Raw genomic sequence first — 21,673 nt, forward strand, 5'->3', positions numbered from 1 at the left:
CAAACCTGTAACCCCAGCACTTTGGGAGGCCAAGGTGGGCAGATCACGAGGTCAGGAGATCGAGACCACCCTGGCCAACACGGTGAAACCCCGTCTCTACTAAAAAAAAAAATACAAAAATTAGCTGGGTATGGTAGCACATGCCTGTAGTCCCAGCTACTCAGGAGGCTGAGGCACAAGAAACGCTTGAACCCAGGAGGTGGAGGTTGCAGGGAGCTGAGATCGTGCCACTACTCCCCGGCCTGCAGCCTGGGCGACAGAGCAAGACTCGGTGTCAAAAAAAAAAAAAAAAAAAAATCCACCACCAACAACAAAAACCCGACTGCCAAAAGATACTCAGACAGGTAGGTCAGGCAGGGGAAGGGCTGACAGTCAGAGCACGCTAGGGACAGGGACCTGGAACCCAGTTAAAAGGGTAGAAGCCCCACAATCTGAATGTGTATTTCTGGATGTCTTATCTATTCCAAAAAAAAACCGATGAACTCTGTAAATACATTTGAAGAAATCCTAAGCAAGGTCAACACAGAAAGCTAGAGAGAAGATGCTGTGTGTCACCTCACAGGTCTCCCTCGCCTTTACTGCTCTTTCCTTCTGAGACCGATTCTTGCTTTGTCACCCAAGCTGGAGTGCAACAGCGCACTTTCGGCTCACTGCAACCTCCTCCTCCTGGGTTCAAGCAGTTCTCCTGCCTCAGTTTCTCGAGTCACTGGCATCACAGGCGTCTGCCACCATGCCCAGATAATTTTTGTATTATTGGCAGAGATAAGGTTTTGCTATGTTAGCCAGGCTGGTCTCGAACTCCTGGCCTCAACTGATCCATCCTCCTCGGTCTCCCAAAGTGCTGGGATTATAGACATGAGCCAGCGAGCTAGGCCTTTCCTCCTAACTTAAAATGAATTTCAAATGTAAAGACTTTTTTTTTTTTTTTTTTTTTTGAGATGGAGTCTGGTCCTGTCGCCCAGGCTGTAGTGCAGTGGCCGGATCTCAGCTCACTGCAAGCTCCGCCTCCCGGGTTTACGCCATTCTCCTGCCTCAGCCTCCCAAGTAGCTGGGACTACAGGCGCCCGCCACCTCGCCCGGCTAGTATTTTTTTGTATTTTTTAGTAGAGACGGGGTTTCACCGTGTTAGCCAGGATGGTCTCGATCTCCTGACCTCGTGATCCGCCCGTCTCGGCCTCCCCAAGTGCTGGGATTACAGGCTTGAGCCACCGCGCCCGGCCTCAAATGTAAAGACTTTTAAGCCAGCCATGGCAGCTCATGCCTGTAATCCCAACACTTCAGAAGGCTGAGGTGGGGAGATTGCTTGAGCCTAGAAGTTCGACCATCTTGGGCAACATGGTGAAACCCCATCTCGATTAAAAAAAAAATACAAGAATTCGCCAGGCATGATGGTGCACACCTGTGGTCCCAGTGACTCAGGTGGCTGGGATGGGAGAATCACTTGAGCCCAGGAGGTCAAGGCTGCAGTGAGCCAAGATCGTGCCACTGCACTCCAGCCTGAATGACAGAGCAAGACCCTGTCTCGAAAAAAAAAAAAAAAAAAAAGGAATTCCTAAAGTCACTGGAAACACAGAAATCCCCAAAAGATTTCACCTTTCCTCCTTCATTCTAAGAATAAAAAGCAACAGTGATGCTTAAAGTAACGTGAGAACAGCAAGAGTAAACAAAACTGCTTCCACCACCATCACCAAACATCCAAGTGCGAGAGGAGATGAATCTGAGCTGGAGCCACGGGAGCGGCCCGGCCGAGCCAGGGAAGAACGGACAGGCAGGGCAGCCAGCCCTCCTCACACAGTAACAAGCCCCGTGCTTGCTCACACAGAACACGAACACCTGCCCTCGTGAGTCACAAAGTTAATGTCAGGAAGCAACAGGACTGGCGGCCACACCTGAGGAAGGATGGAACTGCCTCAACCCAGAGCTGCCACCCTGCCCAGAACCACGGTTTCCGGAAACTATAAAACCATTCCCAGGGTATGATTAGCGACAGAGAAACAAAACCAAACCCCACACGCTGAAGCCCTTTGAATTCATAAACTGAGCTACTGCCCCAGGCCTAACAAAGCATTCAGTAAATGTTTGCTGCATTAATTTTATCTGTATGGACTTGGGTCTGGAAACCTAACAAAGATTTTTTCTTTTTTTTGGTAACCTGGTGCTTAGAACACAGTAATTCCAAAGGAAAAGCAGATCAGAAGTGGAACAAAATAACTCCAGACACACATTTAAACAGGGCTGGGCGCGGGGCTGAGGCCTGGAATCCCAGCACTTTGGGAGGCCAAGGCAGGCGGATCACTTGAGATCAGGAGTTCAAGACCAGCCTGGCCAATATGGTGAACCCCCATCTCTACTAAAAACTTAAAAATTAGCCGGGCATGGTGGTACATGCCTGTAATCCCAGCTACTCAGGAAGCTGAGGCAGGAGAATCGCTTGAACCCAGGAGGCAGAGGTTGCACTGAGCCGAGATCACACCACTGCCCTCCAGCCTGGGCGCCAGAGGAGACTGTGTCTCAAAAAAAAAAAAAGAATCAAACATTCTCAAACCCCTATTACTTGGAGAGCAGGTTATCCAACACGACACTGCTGCCCTCCTGGGCGCCGGGCACCAACACCCCGGGCCTCGCCCTCCCAGTCCTAAGCGCACGTCACTTTTTTTTTCCTTTTTGAGACTGAGTCTCGCTCTGTGGCCCCGGCTGGAGGGCAATGGGGCGATCTCTGCTCACTGCAAGCTCCGCCTCCCAGGTTCCTGCCATTCTCTTGCCTCAGCCTCCCGAGTAGCTGGGACTACAGGCGCCGCCACCTCGCCCGGCTAGTTTTTTGTATTTTTAGGGAGACGGGGTTTCACTGTGTCAGCCGGGATGGTCTCGATCTCCTGACCTCATGATCCGCCCGCCTCGGCCTCCCACAGTGCTGGGATCACAGGCGTGAGCCGCCGCGCCCGACCGGAGCACATCACTTTTGATGGTGCAAACAGCAGAGGAAAAGTCCAGGTGACACCAAATGAGGCCGCAGGTTACGACACCTGGGCAGCGACTATTCAATCAAGGTTTGAACCTCCCCATATAAAGGGGGCCTAGACCAAGCACCCTCAGGAACAGAACGAGTCTGAAGACAGGAGTCAGTCTTCCATTATCGCAGCTGCTGTTCAAATCAGTCATCTCTGTACAATGCTAGAGAACAAAGGTCCTAGAGCAGAATTATTACCATGACCAAAAATATTCCAGAAAACCTTCACACAGTCCCAAATATGAAAGACAAAGCGGTCTTCATAAAATTAGCAACCATGAGGGCATTCTGGTTGCTGGTGTTCTACGCTCTCAGCAGCTAAAGGCCCAGAGCTGGTTCGCCCTGGCCCAGGCGGGCCTCTGCTGCCCCCGCAGGCTCTCCTGAGGATCCCCAGCCAGATGGGTCCGGACATACTTTGTATCACGGAAGAAAGGGCATAAAACCAGCTATCAATTCCGTAGAAATCTACTCTCGTGGGGAAAAGTACTTTTTTTTCCTTTTCTTTTTTTTTTTTGAGACGCAGTCTTGCTCTGTCACCAGGCTGGAGTGCACCGGCGCAATCTCGGCTCACTGCAGCCGCCACCTCCCAGGCACGAACGATTCTCCTGCCTCAGCCTCCAGAGTAGTTGGGACTACAGGCACACGTCACCGCTCCCGACTAATTTTTGTATTTTTAGTAAAGATGGGGCTTCACCATGTTCGCCAGGCTGGTCTCAAACTCCTGATCTCAGGCGATCCACCCACTTCAGCTTCCCAAAGTGCGGGGATGACAGGCGGGAGCCACTGCACCCGAATGAGTTTTGTATTTTATTTATTTGTTTGTTTATTTATTTATTTATTTATTTTGGGGGACAGTGCGAACACAGTCCCCCCACTACCACAAATTATGCAGTCGAGTTTCCCACATGTGGGGAAATCGCAGGGGTCAGCACACCCAGAGTGCAATGGCTAAGCCTCGTCCTGGGAAAACCACCTTTGTGATCATGGTGTCTCCCCTGCCGGGTAAGTATGATTTTGTATTTTTAATAGAGATGGGGTTTCACCATGTTGGCCAGGCTGGTCTCGAACTTCTGACTTCAAGTGATCCGCCTGCCTCAGCCTCCCAAAGTGTTTGGATTACAGGCGTGAGCCACTGCGCCCAGCCTCTTCTCTTCTCTTTTTGAGAGGGGGTCTCACTCTGTCGCCCAGGCTGCGGTGCAGTGGTGGGATCACGGCTCCCTATAGCCTGGAACTCTGAGCTCAACCTCTCCTTCCCCTTCAAGTGGCTGGGACCACAGGCACGCGCCTGCACCGCACCAGGCTCAAACTGTATCTGGACATAATAATCACAACATTCAAATCCTCAACTTCACATAACACACAAAGTCATAAAAATACCTATACCCACAATCCCACCTGCAGTATCACATTTACTTAGGGACCTCTGCCCTGTTCATTCTGTGACCGATCACCGGCACACCTACCCTGGCTGCGGCTCCACCCACTGTACAGTGGACTGACAGCTTCCACTAAGCAGACTGCAGAGCAGAAGCTCAAGACACAGACAGCAGATCCGCCACAGTTCATAAAATGCTACAGATGGCATCCAGGTATTTCCAGCACTTCCAGGGAGAACCCGCTCTGAAATGGAACTGATGGAAATGGCCCTGACTTTCCTGCACTCGACCCCTGGCCTAGGGCTGCTCTTAGAGAAATTCTCCCAGGAGGGATGGCGGACCTCCCATGCGTGGGCTGTCCCTGGTGAAGCGAACACACACACAGCTTCAGAGGGCCTCTGCAACTGTGACGGAAGTGGAATGATTCCAGTGAGTGTACTATGCAACCAAGTATCAGGTGCACCAATTCGACCCTGACAAGCCAACCGTAAATCATGCAAAATTTCAGGGCTGAGTGCGGTGGCTCACGCCTGTAATCACAGCACTTTGGGAGGCCGAGGTGGGGTGGGGGCGGATATCACGAGGTCTGGAGTTCGAGACCAGCCCTGCCAACGTGGTGAAACCCCATCTCTACTAAAAATACAAAAATTAGCCGGGCGTGATGGTACACGTGCCTGTAGTCCCAGCCACTGGGGACGCTGAGGCAGGAGAATCACTTGAAGCCAGGAGACAGAGGTTGCAGTGAGCTGAGATCGCGCCACTACACTCCAGCCTGTCGACAGAGCGAGACTCCGTCTCAAAACAACAACAAAAAAACTAAATTTCAGAGGTAGTTAAGTGGTAAAACTCATGCATGCACCTCAAAATTGAGACAGTGGCCGGGCGCGGTGGCTCAAGCCTGTAATCCCAGCACTTTGGGAGGCCGAGACGGGCGGATCACGAGGTCAGGAGATCGAGACCATCCTGGCTAACATGGTGAAACCCCGTCTCTACTAAAAAATACAAAAAAACTAGCCGGGCGAGGTGGCGGGCGCCTGTAGTCCCAGCTACTCGGGAGGCTGAGGCAGGAGAATGGCGTAAACCCGGGAGGCGGAGCTTGCAATGTGCTGAGATCCGGCCACTGCACTCCAGTCTGGGCGACAGAGCGAAACTCCGTCTCAAAAAAAAAAAAAAAAAAAAAAATTGAGACAGTATGATCTGACAAAACCTGTGATATCTGCTGTGAGTTTTATCTACACGGCAGCTGCAGCTTAAGGAGACACTCAGCACGTGCCTGCCATCTGCGAATAGAGCCCTTCCTAACAGGCCTGTGAGACAGGTCTGGTCAGGGGGTGGGAGGGCAGCTCTGGGGTCACCTGTCTGGGTTGCCATTTAGAGGCACTCAGTGACCAGGCAAGTTACTCAACACCTCCCCATCTCAATCTCCTCTTTGTCAAATGGGGATTAAACAGTCCAGCAAGGTATGTCTGGGAGCTGGCTTGAATGAAGCGGTCGGATCCTGTACCAGGCACACAGTTAATGTTAGCCACTGTGATGATGACTTGTGCCTTTCAGCTAAGAAGACTGAGACCCAGGAGGGTGGAGTCGCCTATTTGCAGTCACCTGCTAAGGATCAGCAGGGCTGTAATTCGCACACACGTCAGCCTCACAAGCACTGTACATCGTGACTGATTCCCAGCATCCATTTCACAGAAGACAGTAATTCTTCTCTGTCCTGATCACAAGTAACTTATTTTCTTGTACGTCAAGCCTTTTCTGAATAAGGTACTGTATGGACCACTGTCATTTATTTTATTTTAGAGACAGAGTCTCCCTGGATCGTCCAGGCAGGAGTGCAGTGGCTCAATCACAACTCACTGCAGCCGTGACCTCCTGGACTCCTGCCATCCTCCCATCAGCCACCAAAGTAGTTGGGGCTACAGGTGTGCAACCACCCCACCCGGATAACTGTTTATTTTTTGTAGCGGCAGGTCTCCCTAGGGTTCCCAGGCTAGGCAAACTCCCGGGCTCAAGTGAGCCTCCAACCTTAGTCTCCCAACGTGCTGGGAGCACAGGTGTGAGCGACTGCACCCAGGCCACCATCATATTTTTATTAATTAATTAATTAATTTTTTGAGATGGAGTCTCGCTCAGTCACCCAGGCTGGAGTGCAGTGGCGCAATCTCAGCTCACTGCAAGCTCCGCCTCCCGGGTTCACGCCATTCTCCTGCCTCAGCCTCCCGAGTAGCTGGGACTACAGGCACCCACCACTACGCCTGGCTAATTTTTTTTTTTTTTTTTTTTTTTTGAGACGGAGTCTTGCTCTGTCGCCCAGGCTGGAGTGCAGTGGCCGGTTCTCAGCTCACTGCAAGCTCCGCCTCCCGGGTTTATGCCATTCTCCTGCCTCAGCCTCCGAGTAGCTGGGACTACAGGCGCCCGCCACCTCGCCCGGCTAGTTTTTTGTATTTTTTAGTAGAGATGGGGTTTCACCGTGTTAGCCAGGATGGTCTCGATCTCCTGACCTCGTGATCCGCCCATCTCGGCCTCCCAAAGTGCTGGGATTACAGGCTTGAGCCACCGCGTCCCGGCCCGCCTGGCTAATTTTTTTGTATTTTCAGTCTTTCTCAGCTTGAAGACATATTAATTATTATTATTTCTTAGCTAGAAGACATACTAATTGTTGTTGCATAGAATTTTAGATGTAAAAAGTAGTTTCCTTAACTAAAAAAATATCCTGGGCCGGGCACAGTGGCTCATGCCTGTAATCCCAGCACTTTGGGAGGCCAAGGTGGGCGGATCACTTGAGGTCAGGAGATTAAGATCAGCCTGGCCAACACAACACGGTGAAACCCCATCTTTATCAAAACTACAAAAATCAGCCGGCAGTGGTGGTGCACACCTGTAGCTCCTTCCAGCTACTCCGGAGGCTGAGGCAGGAGAATCACCTGAACCCGGGAAGCAGAGGCTGCAGAGAGTCGAGATCGTGCCATGGCACTCCAGCCTGGGGCACGAGAGCAAGACTTTGTCTCAAGAAAAAAAAAAAACCCACAGTTTATTAATCTGCCTTATTGTCCTTTGTCTTTTAAAAACATTAAGAGAAGTCTGTTTAAGGCTTTCGGGGAAGGCGGCTGTCAGTCCGCCGGACACCTAGCTGTTCTGGAGTGAGTCCAGGGCAAAGGCCACCAGCCCATGCGAGGAACAGCATTAGTAAAATTTTGCCTATTTACCCTAAACCAGAGCAGGTTTCCAAGGATGCCTAGACCGTGAACACCTGTATGCATCTCATTCCGCCCACCTGGAGGCCAGACACACTAAGAGGCAGCGGGACCAGCTGCCTACTGAAAGCCACTTCAGATTCTGCACAAGTTACAGGGCCCTTGTCTTAGTGTATTTTCACACACGCTGAATTAAGCAGTGCTCACACCAGGGAGAAGGATGCTGTGAGGCCGTCTGTTGGTGACAATCAGTTAGGGTTACTCAACCTGGGAGGATGATGCAAGAGAAAACAGTACCAACAGAAATCGCATCGTAAGAGGTAATTTTGGGGGGAAAAAGGGAATTTTGTAAATTCTGTGTTGTCATTTTAACACGTACGACAGAATTATTTGTGCTTACTCTTTAATATTATACCTTTATACTCAAGAATCTAAAAACCTGTTTAAGATCACCCTGCAGGGCTGTCCTGGGGATTATGGCTAATGCATATTGGGCAACCTTGTCCCAGAACACCTGTTCAACAAACCCGTTTGTCTCATTTCAGAGTGTTTTGCTATTTGGACATGGGGTATTCTTTTTCATCCCCCACTGCAAGCTCTACCTCCCAGGCACAAGGGATCCTCCCACCTCAGCCCCTCAGCCTCTCGAATAGCTGGGACTGCAGGCGTGCAACACCATGCCCAGCTAACTTTTGTATTTTCTGCAGAGATAGGTTTTCCTCATGTTACCCAGGCTGGTCTCAAATTCCTGAACTCAACAGATCTATCCACCTCAGCCTCCCAAAGTGTTGGGATTACAGGCATCAGCCACTGCACCTGCCCAAATTTTTGTATTTTTAGTAGAGACAGGGTTTCATCATGTTGGCCAGGCTGGTCTCGAACTCCTGGCCTCAGGTGATCTGCTTGCCTTGGCCTCTCAAAGGGCTGGGATTATAGGCTTAAGCCACTAAGCCTGGCCAAAAATTTTTTAATTCTTTAAATATTTCTATGCAAAGAGCCTTATTAAAAGTCTTGAGATGGGCCGGGCGTGGTGGCTCACGCCTGTAATCCCAGCACTTTGGGAGGCCGAGGCGGGCGGATCACGAGATCAGGAGATCAAGACTACCCTGGCTAACACTGTGAAACCCCGTCTCTACTAAAACTACAAAAAAACTAGCCATGCTTGGTGGTGGGCGCCTATAGTCCCAGCTGCTCGGGAGGCTGAGGCAGGAGAATGGCGTGAACCCGGAAGGTGGAGCTTGCAGTGAGCCGAGATCGAGCCACGGCACTCCAACCTGGGTGACAGAGCGAGACTCCATCTCAAACAAAAACACACACACAAAAAAAGTTTGAGATGGGCCAAGCACAGTGGCTCATACCTGTAATCCCAGCACTTTGGGAGGCCGAGGTGGGTAGACCACGAGGTCAAGAGATCGAGACCATCCTGGCCAACATGGGGAAGCCCTGTCTCCACCAAAAATACAAAAATTAGCTGGGCGTGACAGCTCACGCCTGTAGTCCCAGCTACTAGGGAGGCTGAGGCAGGAGAATTGCTTGAACCCGGGAGGCGGAGAACCTGGGAGGCGGAGATTGCAGTGAGCCAAGATCGCGCCACTGCACTCCAGCCTGGGCAACAGAGCGAGAATCCATCTCAAAAAAAAAAAAAAAAGGCCGGGCGCGGTGGCTCAAGCCTGTAATCCCAGCACTTTGGGAGGCCGAGACGGGCGGATCACAAGGTCAGGAGATCGAGACCATCCTGGCTAACACGGTGAAACCCCGTCTCTACTAAAAAATACAAAAAACTAGCTGGGCGAGGTGGCGAGCGCCTGTAGTCCCAGCTGCTCGGGAGGCTGAGGCAGGAGAATGGCGTGAACCCGGGAGGCGGAGCTCGCAGTGAGCTGAGGTCCGGCCACTGCACTCCAGCCTGGGCGACAGAGCGAGACTCTGTCTCAAAAAAAAAAAAAAGAAAAAAAAGATGAAACAGCCCAGGTAAAGGCTTTACAGGAATATAGCTTCTTTCTCAGTTAATTTAAAAAACATATGTTGACTGGTTTTGTGCATTTTTTTTTGAGACAGAGTCTCGCTCTGTCTCCCGGGCTGGAGTGCAGTGGCCAGATCTCAGCTCACTGCAAGCTCCGCCTTCCGGGTTCACGCCATTCTCCTGCCTCAGCCTCCCGAGTAGCTGGAACTACAGGCGCCTGCCACCACGCCTGGCTAGTTTTTTGTATTTTTTAGTAGAGACGGGGTTTCACCGTGTTAGTCAGGATGGTCTCGATCTCCTGACCTCGTGATCCGCCCGTCTCGGCCTCCCAAAGTGCTGGGATTACAGGCTTGAGCCACTGCGCCCAGCCGGTTTTGTGCATTTTTTTTTTTTTTTTTTTTTTGAGACGGAGTCTCGCTCTGTCGCCCAGGCTGGAGTGCAGTGGCCGGATCTCAGCTCACTGCAAGCTCCGCCTCCCGGGTTTATGACATTCTCCTGCCTCAGCCTCCCGAGTAGCTGGGACTACAGGCGCCCGCCACCTCGCCGGGCTAGTTTTTTGTATTTTTTTTTAGTAGAGACGGGGTTTCACCGTGTTAGCCAGGATGGTCTCGATCTCCTGACCTCGTGATCTGCCCATCTTGGCCTCCCAAAGTGCTGGGATTACAGGCTTGAGCCACCGCGCCCAGTCAAAATTTATTATTTTTTAAGACAGAAGGCCTTGCTATGTTGCCCAGCATGGACTCAAACAATCCTCCAGCCTTTGCCTCCCAAGCAGCTGAGACTACTGATGCATGCCACCACACTGGGCTCATAAGAAATCTCTTATTTAAAGATTAAGAGAGAACTAGTGAAATTTACTGCAATTTACAAAAATTTAAAATCTCAGATTTTAATAGCAAGCCCTATCGCAGTAGCTAAAAGAACAACAAAATACTGTTTGAAAATGCCCTGCAAGCAAAGGGGAAAGACAGACACTGCGTGAGGGCTATGAACTTGGCAACGGATGACAGAAATTACAGTCCGCACTCTTGGACCCAGAATGTCCTTCATTATTTGTCTTAGGGAAACCCTCTTGCAATAAAACACAATCCTGTTTCATAAAGAAAAATCCAATGGAACTGCACAGCAAAAACCCAAACATTTGCTCTGCTGCTAATCCCTCCCGATAACAGGAGGACGGAAATAAAAGCCAGACAGAGGTGCACACTCCCTCTGCTGAGCTGCAGTCACTCCTCCCGCCAGGTACCTGCAGCCTAGTCAGAGGTAGAGGCCTCGGACCTGCGCTCGCCTCCACCCCGAGACTGATGTGGAGCGCGTGGACTGGGCCTCAAGCACCTGAATTCAGCTCCTGCTTCTTCAAGAGTTAGAATAAGACGGGATATTTTGGTTCTGCAGTTTCACTAGAACACATTTCCACTCTACCTGGTGAAAAAGAGGAGGCACAGGGCAGGGAGAGCTCTCCCAGAAGTCAGCCACGCTCTAGAGACAGCAAGGAGGGCAGGGCACAGCCGACGGGGCTGGCAAGTCCATCCCATCTTCTGACCTGCCAGCATCATGATTTCATAACAGGCACAGAATGCCTCAGAACACAGGCTGAGCGCAGTGGCTCACGTCTATAATCCCAGCACCTTGGGAGGTCAAGGTGGGCTGATCACTTGAGGTCAGGAGTTCGAGACCAGCCTGGGTAACACGGTGAAACCCCATCTCTACTGAAAATACAAAAATTAGCTGGGAGTGGTGGCACGTGCCTGTAATTCCAGTTATTCAGGAGGCTGAGGCAGAAAGAATCACTTGAACCCGGGAGGTGGAGGCTGCAGTGAGCCACGATCACGCCACTGCACTCCAGCCTGGATGACAGAGCGAGACTCCATCTCAAACAAACAAAGAATGCCTGGGACACAGCAATGCAGACACTACATGGCTCTGGACACCATCTCGTAATGATCATTCCTGCTGGTGACACATGTTCAATGCAGAATACTTAAAGGGATAATAAAATTATAAATCCAAAAAAACATTCATATCCATATTCGAGGAATATTCACTAAGCACTCACAACACATCACAAAAATTTAAAACTACTACTCAGGTTTAATATGTCAAGAATAAATGACAACGTTCTCTGCCACAAAAATAAGTTTTTTGAAACCATTCACGTAAAATGTAGAATGATGTTGGAACAAAGTTAAATTCTGGCATATGCAGCTCTGTCCTAAAGAGGAAATTATTGATCAAGACAGAACTTCCTTTTTCCGTTGTTTTTGAGACAGTGTCTTTCTCTGCCACCCAGGCTGGAGTGCAGTGGCGCAGTCATGGTCTGCTGCAGCCTCAACCTCCCAGGTTCAGGTGATACCACCGCAGCCTCCGAGTAGCAGGGACTACAGCTGCACGTCACCGCGTCCGGCGAATTGTTTCTATTTTTCGTACAGATGGGGTTGTGCCGTGTTGCCCAGGCTGGTCTTCACTCCTGGACTCTGGCAATCCGCCTGCCTCGGCCTCTCAAAGTGCTGGGATTCCAGGCACGAGCAACTGCACCAGCCCAGAATTTTCAGAGACATGTCCCAAACCTGGCCTAAGTACTTATTTCCTTAGAAAATGAGATGCTGGTGGGACGATCACTTGAGTCCAGGAACTCAAGACCAACCTGGGGCTGGGTGCGGTGGCTCACGCCTGTAATCCCACACCTTGGGAGGCCAAAGTGGGTGGATCACCTGAGGTCAGGAGTTCAAGACCAGTGTGGTCAACATGGCAAAACCCCATCTCTACTAAAAATACAAAAATTAGCCAGGCGTCACGGCAGGTGCCTGTAATCCCAGCTACCCAGGAGGCTGAGGCAGGAGAATCGCTTGAACCCAGGAGGCAGAGGTTGCCATGAGCAGAAATCGTACCATTGTACTCAAGCCTGGGCGACAGAGTGAGATTCCGTTCCCCCACAGAAAGAAAAAAAAACAAGGGCCGGGCACAGTGGCTCATGCCTATAATCCTAGCACTTTGGGAGGCCAAGGATGGTGGATCACGAGGTCAGGAGATTGAGACCATCCTGGCTAACATGGTGAAACCCCGTCTCCACTAAAAATACAAAAAAATTAGCCAGGTGCAGTGGCACGTGCCTGTAATCCCAGCTACTTGGGAGGCCGAGGCATAAGAATCACTTGAACCCAGGAGGCGGAGCTTGCAGTGAGCTGAGGTCACGCCACAGGACTCCAGCCTGGGTGACAGAGCGAGACTCCATCCCCCAAAAAAGAAAATGAGATGCTGTCCTAATTTCTGCAATTTCAATGTGAAATATCAATGTTTGCAAAACTCATAGAAGTTAAAACAATTTTTATTTATTTTTTATTTTTTTGAGACGGAGTCTCGCTCTGTCGCTCAGGCTGGAGTGCAGTGGACGGATCTCAGCTCACTGCAAGCTCCGCCTCCCGGGTTTACGCCATTCTCCTGCCTTAGCCTCCCGAGTAGCTGGGACTACAGGCGCCGCCACGTCGCCCGGCTAGTTTTTTGTATTTTTTAGTAGAGACGGGGTTTCACCATGTTAGCCAGGATGGTCTTGATCTCCTGACCTCGTGACCCGCCCGTCTCGGCCTCCCAAAGTGCTGGGATTACAGGCTTGAGCCACCGCGCCCGGCCAACAATTTTTATTTCTAATGACCTATATCTATTAAATGTCTGTCATGTACCAAGAATAAAGCAGAACAAACTTCCTCATTAATACACAATGCACCCAAAGTTAATGCAAAGGGTGATGAGAGACAAAATCTACACTCAAGGTTGTTGGGTAATCTAATCCTTAAATCTTCTGGGTTGAACTGCCTGTGACTGATAACAGACTAGCTGCTAATCCTCTTCAGGGATGTCATTATCTGAGGGCTCCTGGCATGGCCGTCCCAGCTCCTAGATTAGGGGTAGCACTTTCATAAAACAAGATTATTACTGTTTTTCAGCATCTCCGTCACTTCTATTAAGGAAGGAGGTGATAAGACACCTTTCATTTATTGCCTCCTTTTCTCTCCCAGCAGGCACACAGGGGGAGGCACCACTACCCTCATTTTACAGAATGCAGAGGCTCAGAGACAGAGCAGCTCCAATCCAGCCCCAGTCACGTGAGCCCTGATCTTGTCCTCTTTCATGAAGGTCTAGCACAGATTCTGCTGCCACAGTGGGAAAGCCGGCAGCGGGGCAGGAGGTGTGTCTGACAGAAGACCGTGCTCCTTGGACCCGTCTCAGGACTTTGTGGCATGAGAATGTTCTAATCAGAACATCACAATGAGTCTCATTTTAGAAGCACTACAGTTTGTTTGTTGGTTTTGAGATGGAGTCTTGCTCTGCTGCCCAGGCTGGAGTGCAGTGGCACGATCTTGGCTCACTGCAGCCTCTGCCTTCCAGGTTCAAGCAATTCTCCTGCCTCAGCCTCCCGAGTAGCTGGGATTACACGCATGCGCCACCACGTCCAGCTAATTTTTGTATTTTTACTAGAGACAGGGTTTCACCATGTTGACCAGGATGGTCTCGATATCTTGACCTCGAGATCCGCCCGCCTCGGCCTCCCAGAGTGCTGGGATCACAGGCATGAGCCGCCGGGCCGGCCTAGCAGCACTCATTTTAATGGCCGCTTGGAGATAATCGGAGAGTTAGGGGTCTCTTCTCCACATCTCGTGCAGGACTAGTCATCAAGTTTCATTTCTCTACAAATGGCTTCTTCTCACCCAGCCCAATGACCCAGGGGTCTGTTTCCTCACTGGAAAAAAACTGCTTTCATTTGCTGATACAGTTTACCTGCGGCATTACATGCTCCTAACTGGGTATCACATTCACCTTACTGCCTGATTTCAGAAGCAAACGCCACCTTAGATAAAATTCTACCTTATCATGACTCCTCACCCCACTGCATTTTAGTGATTCATTCAACAAACACCTACGGAACTGCTAACCCCAGGCATACACATGAACACCTCGCAGCTGGGCTCTAAGGATAACAAAACCAGCACCTTGTACGGGGCTCTTCCTGGTGATGCCAGATACTTAGAAGAAACCTGGTCTAGCGAAGACTTGAGTTCAAGTTCCGGTTCTGACGATGATTAATGGGGAGACCCTGGGCAAAGCTGCTGGTCACAGGGACAGCTGTACACCCGGGCTCAGCAGCATCCACCCTCCAGGCAAGGGGAACTGAGGAACAAAAATGACTGAGAAACGTGCAGCGTCTGCTCAATCTCTGAACCACGTTAATACCACCATCTTTGGCCTTGCAGGAAAGCCCTGAAGCCCACTTGCTCTGAGTTAATGTGGGCATGAGGTAGAGGCTGTGGAAAGGACTCGAGTCCGCAAGTCACCACGCAGCCTCTGTTGCTGTCACAGCACCACAGCGGAAGGGCCTCGCGCTAAGGAGATCAACCACAGTCACTCTCCTGAATTAAATTCCACCTCACTCTACTTGATGACCAAATGTCACGACAGAGTATAAGAACTAGCATGCAGGGTTTTTCCTGGTAATCAAAGACAAAATCTCTAAAAGCATTATTACCAGTGGCAGATCTAACTTTTTATTTTTTTATTTTTATTTATTTGAGACTGAGTCTTGCTCTATCAGCAAGGCTGGAGTGCAGTGGTGTGACCTTGACTCACTGCAACCTCCACCTCCCAGGTTCAAGGGATTCTCCTGCCTCAGCCTCCTGAGTAGCTGGGATTATGTATGCCCACAACCATGACCGGCTAATTTCTGTTGTTGGTTTCTTTTTTTTTTTTTTGAGATGGAGTTCCACTCTTTTTGCCCAGGCTGGAGTGCAGTGCCGTGATCTTGGCTCACTGCAACCTCTGCCTCCTGGGTTCAAGTGATTCTCCTGCCTCAGCCTCCCAAGTAGCTGGCATTACAGACACATGCCACCACACCCAGCTAATTTTGTATTTTTAGTAGTGACGGGGTTCCACCATGTTGGCCAGGCTAGTCTCGAACTCCTGACTTCAAGTGATCAGCCCACCTCGGCCTCCCAAAATGCTGAGATTATGGGTGTGAGCCACCGCGCCCAAACAGATCTGACTTTTTAGAAACGTTTTAACTTTGAAATAATTATAGATTCAAAGTTGCAAAAAGATTTACAAGGGTCCCATGCACCCTTCCAAGCCACCCTCTACCTGGCTCTTTCCCCAGTGGGCAGGTGATAGCTGATGGCTCTCTGTCCTGAGGGCCAACGTTCCAGGAACCCTTACCTATACGTGCTCAGACCTCACCCACAAGGACTTCCGAGTGACAAGACCAGCCCCAGGCACAGCTGCTGCTAACCTCCTCACGTTCATTCACTGAACAAATATTTACTGGGCCCAGATCATGTGCCAGCAACTGGTCTTTTCACAAAACAGTCTCTCCATGAACCTTACTAACTCACAGTAAAATATTAAGTATGATAAACGCATTAAGCAGGACACTAGGAGGATTCAGCACTGTGGGAAAATGAAGCGAGGAAGGGAGACAGGGAATTGGGTGGCACGGTAGGCAGGCAGTCGCCAGGCCAGGAGGTTAAGACACCAGGCATTCCAGGAAGATCCAAGGACAGAGCATGTGGGTCTGTTCAGAACCAGCAAGGAGGCTGATACGGCAGGTGCAGAGTGAGTCAGGTGCCAGTCAGAGGGTGGGTGGACTCAGATGATGCAGGCTCATTAACATCCTCGCCAGGGGCATCCATCAGAGGCCACACAGCCAGCAACCAGAGCGGGCCCCTACAGCTCTCTGCTGGGCCAGACGCCAGCTGGAGCCAGCCCGAATCCTACAGCACCGACACAAGTGAAAGGGGAACCATGAACTCAACCGAAACTTCCCCAGAGCCCTTAGATCCAGGCTTCTAATTTCATCTCCTGTTTGACAGATTACTCATTCCTGAAACTTAGCTGACATTTTTTAAAAAGAGAAGCAAATAAACGAACATAAAATCTCAGAAGCTTTGGGTAAAGTTTTGCCTTCAAGCAACCATGACAATAGACGGAGCAATATAACTGTTTTTGTCATTAGGTTTTTCTAAACAAACAAATAAGAGCAGAAGTGTGTACCCACCACCAAATTTTCCCAACCAAGCCTAAGCCGGAAAACAAAAATAAAGCTGAAATTTTTACTTCCTTTTCCTGTATGACACAACTGAATGAATTTGAGAAATCATGGCTTCGGCACACGAAAAAGAGTCTTTAATCCAGACACTTAAAACCAACAAGTTAGAACCTGACCGGATGAGTTCCTAATACTCTTTCCTCAAGAGTTCAACAGAAAGCATGGCTTCAAATGTTTTTATAAGGCGGATAAGGCAGGTTTTTTCTTACAAACCAAATGCTTTTTGGAATTTAAAACGTCTGAAAGATTAATTTAAGGTGCGCTAAAGAACAATTTTCAATTCCCCGAGCTATAAACACAACGACCCAGGGACTAAATTATCTGCCACCCTAAAACCAGCGATGCTCCAGTTTCTCCGGTCCTCCTGCAGAAGGGGGAGGACCCCGGGGGATCGGGGGCGGCCGCGGGGACCTGGGGAAGCGGAGGGAGCGTCCCGGGCCCGGAGAGACCCGCGGAGAGCGCGGCCCCAGTCCCCACGGCGGGACGCAGCACTCAGACCCCCGGCCCGGCCCGGCTCCCGCAGGCCCCGGCGCCGACCTTCCCGCGCCCCCGCCCCGGCCCGGCCCAGGCCGCGGCGTCGCAGCAGCTCCAGCCCCGAGCGCCCGCGCGGCCCCGGCCCGGGGGTCGCCGCCATTTCCGGCTTTGGCGCGCCGCCCCCGCCCCCACCCGCGCCCGCGCCCCCGCCCGCCCGCCCCGACCTGACGTGGGCCGACCCGCCCGCCCGGCCCGCAGCGAGCTCACCTGCCAGTCCGCCCGCCCGCCCGCCCTCCCGCCGGCTCCGCAGCTCCGCTCCCCGCTCCGCGGCGCTGCTGGCAGCGGCCGACGCACTCCTCAGCCTGGAGACCCCGGGGGGCGGCGGCGGCGGCGGCGGCAGAGGGCGCGGGTGCAGCACCGGCAGCAGAAGCGGCGGCGGAGACGCGCACGCTCACGCACGCACCCGCACCGGCGCGCGCGCTCCCGGAAGGACGTGGGCTCCGGCGGGTCGGAGCCGCGGGCGGGACCGGCTGCGCATGTGCTCAGAGCGCCGAGCGGAGGTTCCGCCCACGGGGGGCGGAGTCCGGAGTGACAGCCCAGGGCAGAGGCGCCCGGCGGAGGCTCCGCCCATGAATGGGCGGGGCCCGTCATGCCGGTTGGGACGGGGGCGGAGCCAGCCCTCCCAGTCTTCAGGTGGCCGCAGGTGGATCCCGAGTCCCGGGTGGGCCAGCATGTGCTGCGGGGAACCGCGCAGAAAGAGAGGCGCAGGGCTTGCTGGTCTTGCAGGTAAGTTTACTCAGCACTTTAAGTAAGATTCAGAAAACGTAATCGTTCTCATCAAAGAAGTGAACAGGGAGCTGGTGGGAGATGGCTGCGGACCATCGCCCCCGCCCCCCTCCCGAGCCACCGTCCTGGGACTGACATTTGCGCATCCCTGGAGCGCCGAGATGGGACTTCCTTCCTTCCTGTCCAACCACTGAAATGCTGTCGCCAGCACCCTCCCACCCCCGCAATCATCTCCAAACAACGGCGTGGAGGGGCAGGACGACGAACGTCCACTCCACTTCCCTCTGCCCTTGTCCATCCTGTCGGCCCGCTGAGGGCGTGGAGACCCGCCGGCCACCCTTCCCTGTCCCTGTGACTGCAGGCGCTCCGCCACTCACTGACGGCCTGCCCTGCATAGGCGGCCTGTGCCACTTCCCATCCTAGAAGCTCCCAGACCTCTGCGGCCGGTGCTCCTGTCTCCGCGCTTCCACCCTTGCCCGTTCACCTGAGTTCAGTGAGGTCATCTTCTTAAAACAAATCCAGTGGCATCCAAGGCTTCCCGTGACATACTGCGTGAAACCCAAATTCTCTCAACGCGTTCTGGGCTCCTTCTTCCTCTGCCCTCATAACTCACTGCCATAATGCCAGTCCTGAATTGCCAAGCTCGTTGCAGTCTCAGAGCCTGGAAGTGTCAGAGAGCTTGGGAAGCCTCCTAGCAGTCATTAAACTGTGCAACATCAAGCAAGCAGGAAGACAAGGCCTATGGAACCCAAGAAGCAGAAAGGCCAGGTTCATATCTACAACTATAGATTCAAGAGAATGAATGATTTCAGGCCAGAATTGGAGGGATGAGAGAATGAAATGGGCCTGGTACCGATCTCAGGTTGAAGCTATATTCCACTTGTGCTGGGAGCTGCAAGAATGGATGAACCAGGCCTTAAGTGAGTCCCTCTGAGACCTAGTAGTTCCACTTTAGGGACATTCTTTCAAAGAAAATATTCACAAATACAGAAAAAGGTATATGCACTGAAATGTCTATGAAGGCACTATTTTTAATAGAATGGAAACCTGCCCAACTGCACAAGTGAGCACTCAAATGGAATATTATAGTTACTGAAACGTATACAACGGGACACCATGGCTCATGCCTGGAATCTCAGCACTTTGGTAGACCAAGGCAGGAGGATCACTGGAGCCCAGGAGTTTGAGACCTGCCTGGACGACAGAGTGAGACCCCCATCTCTACAGAAAAAAAAAAAAATTTTTTTGAGACGGAGTCTTGCTGTCACCCAGGCTGGAGTGCAGTGGTCCGATCTCCGCTCACTGCAAGCTCCGCCTCCCGGGTCCACGCCATTCTCCTGCCTCAGCCTCCTGAGTAGCTGGGACTACAGGTGCCCGCTACCATGCCCGGCTAATTTTTTTGTATTTTTAGTAGAGACGGGGTTTCACCGTGTTCGCCAGGATGGTCTCAATCGCCTGACCTCGTGATCCGCCCGCCTCGGCCTCCCAAAGTGCTGGGATTACAGGCGTGAGCCACCGCACCCGGCCAAAAAAATTTTTTTTTTAATTGGCCGGGCCACAGTGGCATGCATGCCCCTGTAGTCCCAGCTACTCAGGAGGATGGATCGGGTGGGAGGTCAAGGCTGCAGTGAGCTATGACTGTGTCCCTGCATTCCTGCCTGTGTAACAGAGCAAGACCCCATCTTTTATTTAAAAAGAAGAAAAAAAAAGATAATGTATAGAAAGGCTACACAGGAGCAAAGAACTCCTGAAACTAAAATGAGCATGATGCACACACATATCAATCCATGAACACGCCAGCCTGCTTGGAGAAAATAAGACAGGAAGGTATGGCCAGGTACACTGGCTCACGCCTGTAATCCCAGCACTTTGGGAAGCTGAGGTGGGCGGATCACCTGAGGTCAGGAGTTCAAGACCAGCCTGGCCAACATGGCAAAACCCTGTCTCTACTAAAAATACAAGAATTAGCTGGGCGTGGTGGTGTATGCCCCTGTAAATCCCATCTGCTCACGAGGCTGAGGCAGGAGAATTGCTTGTGCCCGGGAGGTGGAGGCTGCAGTGAGCTAAGATTGCACCACTGCACTCCAGCCTGGGCGACAGAGCAAGACCCTGTCTCAAAAAAAATAAAAAATAAAAAAAGAAGAAGACAGGAAGGTACCTGCGAGAGATTGACTGTGGCTACAGTTGGGAAGAGTCTCATGTTTACCTCCGATACATCAGGCCCTGTGCTAAGTGCTGTATAAGCTTAAGCCCTTCAATATGATGAGGCAGATGCCATTATCCTCACTCAGAAGAGGGGACTGAGCCTTCAGGCATTGCTGCCCGCTCCTCAGGTCCGCTTACTCCACTTGCTCCAGTCCTCGAAGCTCTCCAAGCGTTTCACCTCGTCAAACATGAGCTAGGTACATAGGGGAATATGTCTTCCCCAACAGATGGTTTGCAAATTCCTTGAGCACTGGGTCCACGTTGGACTCACCCTTGGACCACACAAAACCTAGCAGACTCTTACCCGCAGGGCAGTTACAGTATCTGTTCAATAAATGAAGACCACGTGGAACTCATCCTAAAATAAATTAGGGTAAATCCTGACTGCAGGCGGCAACAGCGCATGTCACCCTTTATTGGTACCAGCTCCCTGCTGTATTGGGGCTTATGTACCATACAATTCAAGGTCACCTAACTTTCCCTGCTCTTCCATCTGGGGTAAGCCTGGCTACCTCTGACGTCCAAAGTCTGGTGCTCCCACTAAAGGAGTTTTCCAATGGGAACTCCGAAGACTAAGAATGGATACATGCAAAGTGCCAAACCAGGGGCAGAGTGGAGGTGCCCCCTCAAGGTTTTTTTTTTAAGACACAGTCTCGCTTTATCGCCCAGGCTGGAGTGCAATGGCATGATCTCGGCTCACTGCCACCTCTGCCTCCCATGTTCAAGTGATTCTCCTGCCTCAGCCTCCTGAGCAGCTAGGATTACACGCACGTGCCACTACGTCTGGCTAATTTTTCTATTTTTAGTAGAGACGGGTTTCACCATGTTGGCCAGGCTGGTCTCAAACTCCTGACGTCAGGTGATCCGCCTGCCTTGGCCTCTCAAAGTGCTGGGACTGCAGGCATGAGCCACTGTGCCCGGCCGCCCCTCAAGGGTCTGTACAGATGATGCAGTGAGCACTCTGGAGCATGTTAGTGGGAAGGAGGGACAAAGTGCAGAACACTGTATGCCATTGTTTGACCGAGGAAAGGAAGGGAATGAGAGCATCTTCATAGGTGCTTGCTTTTGCGTGAAACACACTGGGAGGATGAGCAGTAAGTCATGACAGAGGGTGGGTGGGGAGCAGAGCCTGTTTCTGAGCCTGGCTTTGTATCCAGTTTTGACTTTGGAATCCTGTAAATTACCTTAAAACCCTAACAAGGCCAGGCGCGGTGGCTCACACCTGTAATCTCAGCACTTTGGAAGGCCGAGGCGGGCGGATCACGAGGTCAGGAGATCGAGACCATCCTGGCAAACACGGTGAAACCCCATCTCTACCAAAAATACAAAAAACTAGCCAGGTGTAGTGGTGGGCACCTGTAGTCCCAGCTACTCGGGAGGCTGAGGCAGGAGAATGGCATGAACCCGGGAGGCGGAGCTTGCAGTGAACTGAGATTGGTCACTGCACTCCAGCCTGGGCGACAGAGCGAGACTCCGTTAAAAAAAATAAAATAAAATAAAATAAACCCTAACAACAAAGCAGCTGTCGCACCACCACGGGACATCCCGGAGCCACAGGTGCACTTGTCTAACCCGCAGAAG

At 51.6% G+C, this 21,673-nt stretch overlaps 1 protein-coding gene and 1 non-coding gene across 3 annotated transcripts in view; both read right to left on the reverse strand.

Moving 5' to 3' along the window:
• DNAJC5 (DnaJ heat shock protein family (Hsp40) member C5) overlaps positions 1-17,552 on the reverse strand; it is a 40,764-nt gene extending 23,212 nt beyond the window's left edge. The window contains exon 1 of one of the 2 annotated variants that reach the window (XR_004052624.1): positions 17,369-17,552. The gene's annotated coding sequence lies outside the window, so the exon portion shown is untranslated. The remainder of the gene's footprint in view (positions 1-17,368) is intronic. The other variant, XM_030914466.1, reaches the window with a different exon arrangement.
• LOC115893103 lies at positions 3,853-4,017 on the reverse strand. Its single transcript, XR_004053054.1, has one exon. It is a non-coding gene; the product is annotated as a U1 spliceosomal RNA (small nuclear RNA).
• Positions 17,553-21,673: the final 4,121 nt, after the last annotated feature.

The sequence above is a fragment of the Rhinopithecus roxellana genome, chromosome 13 (genome assembly GCF_007565055.1).
Source record: "Rhinopithecus roxellana isolate Shanxi Qingling chromosome 13, ASM756505v1, whole genome shotgun sequence".
Classification (NCBI taxonomy): domain Eukaryota; kingdom Metazoa; phylum Chordata; class Mammalia; order Primates; family Cercopithecidae; genus Rhinopithecus; species Rhinopithecus roxellana.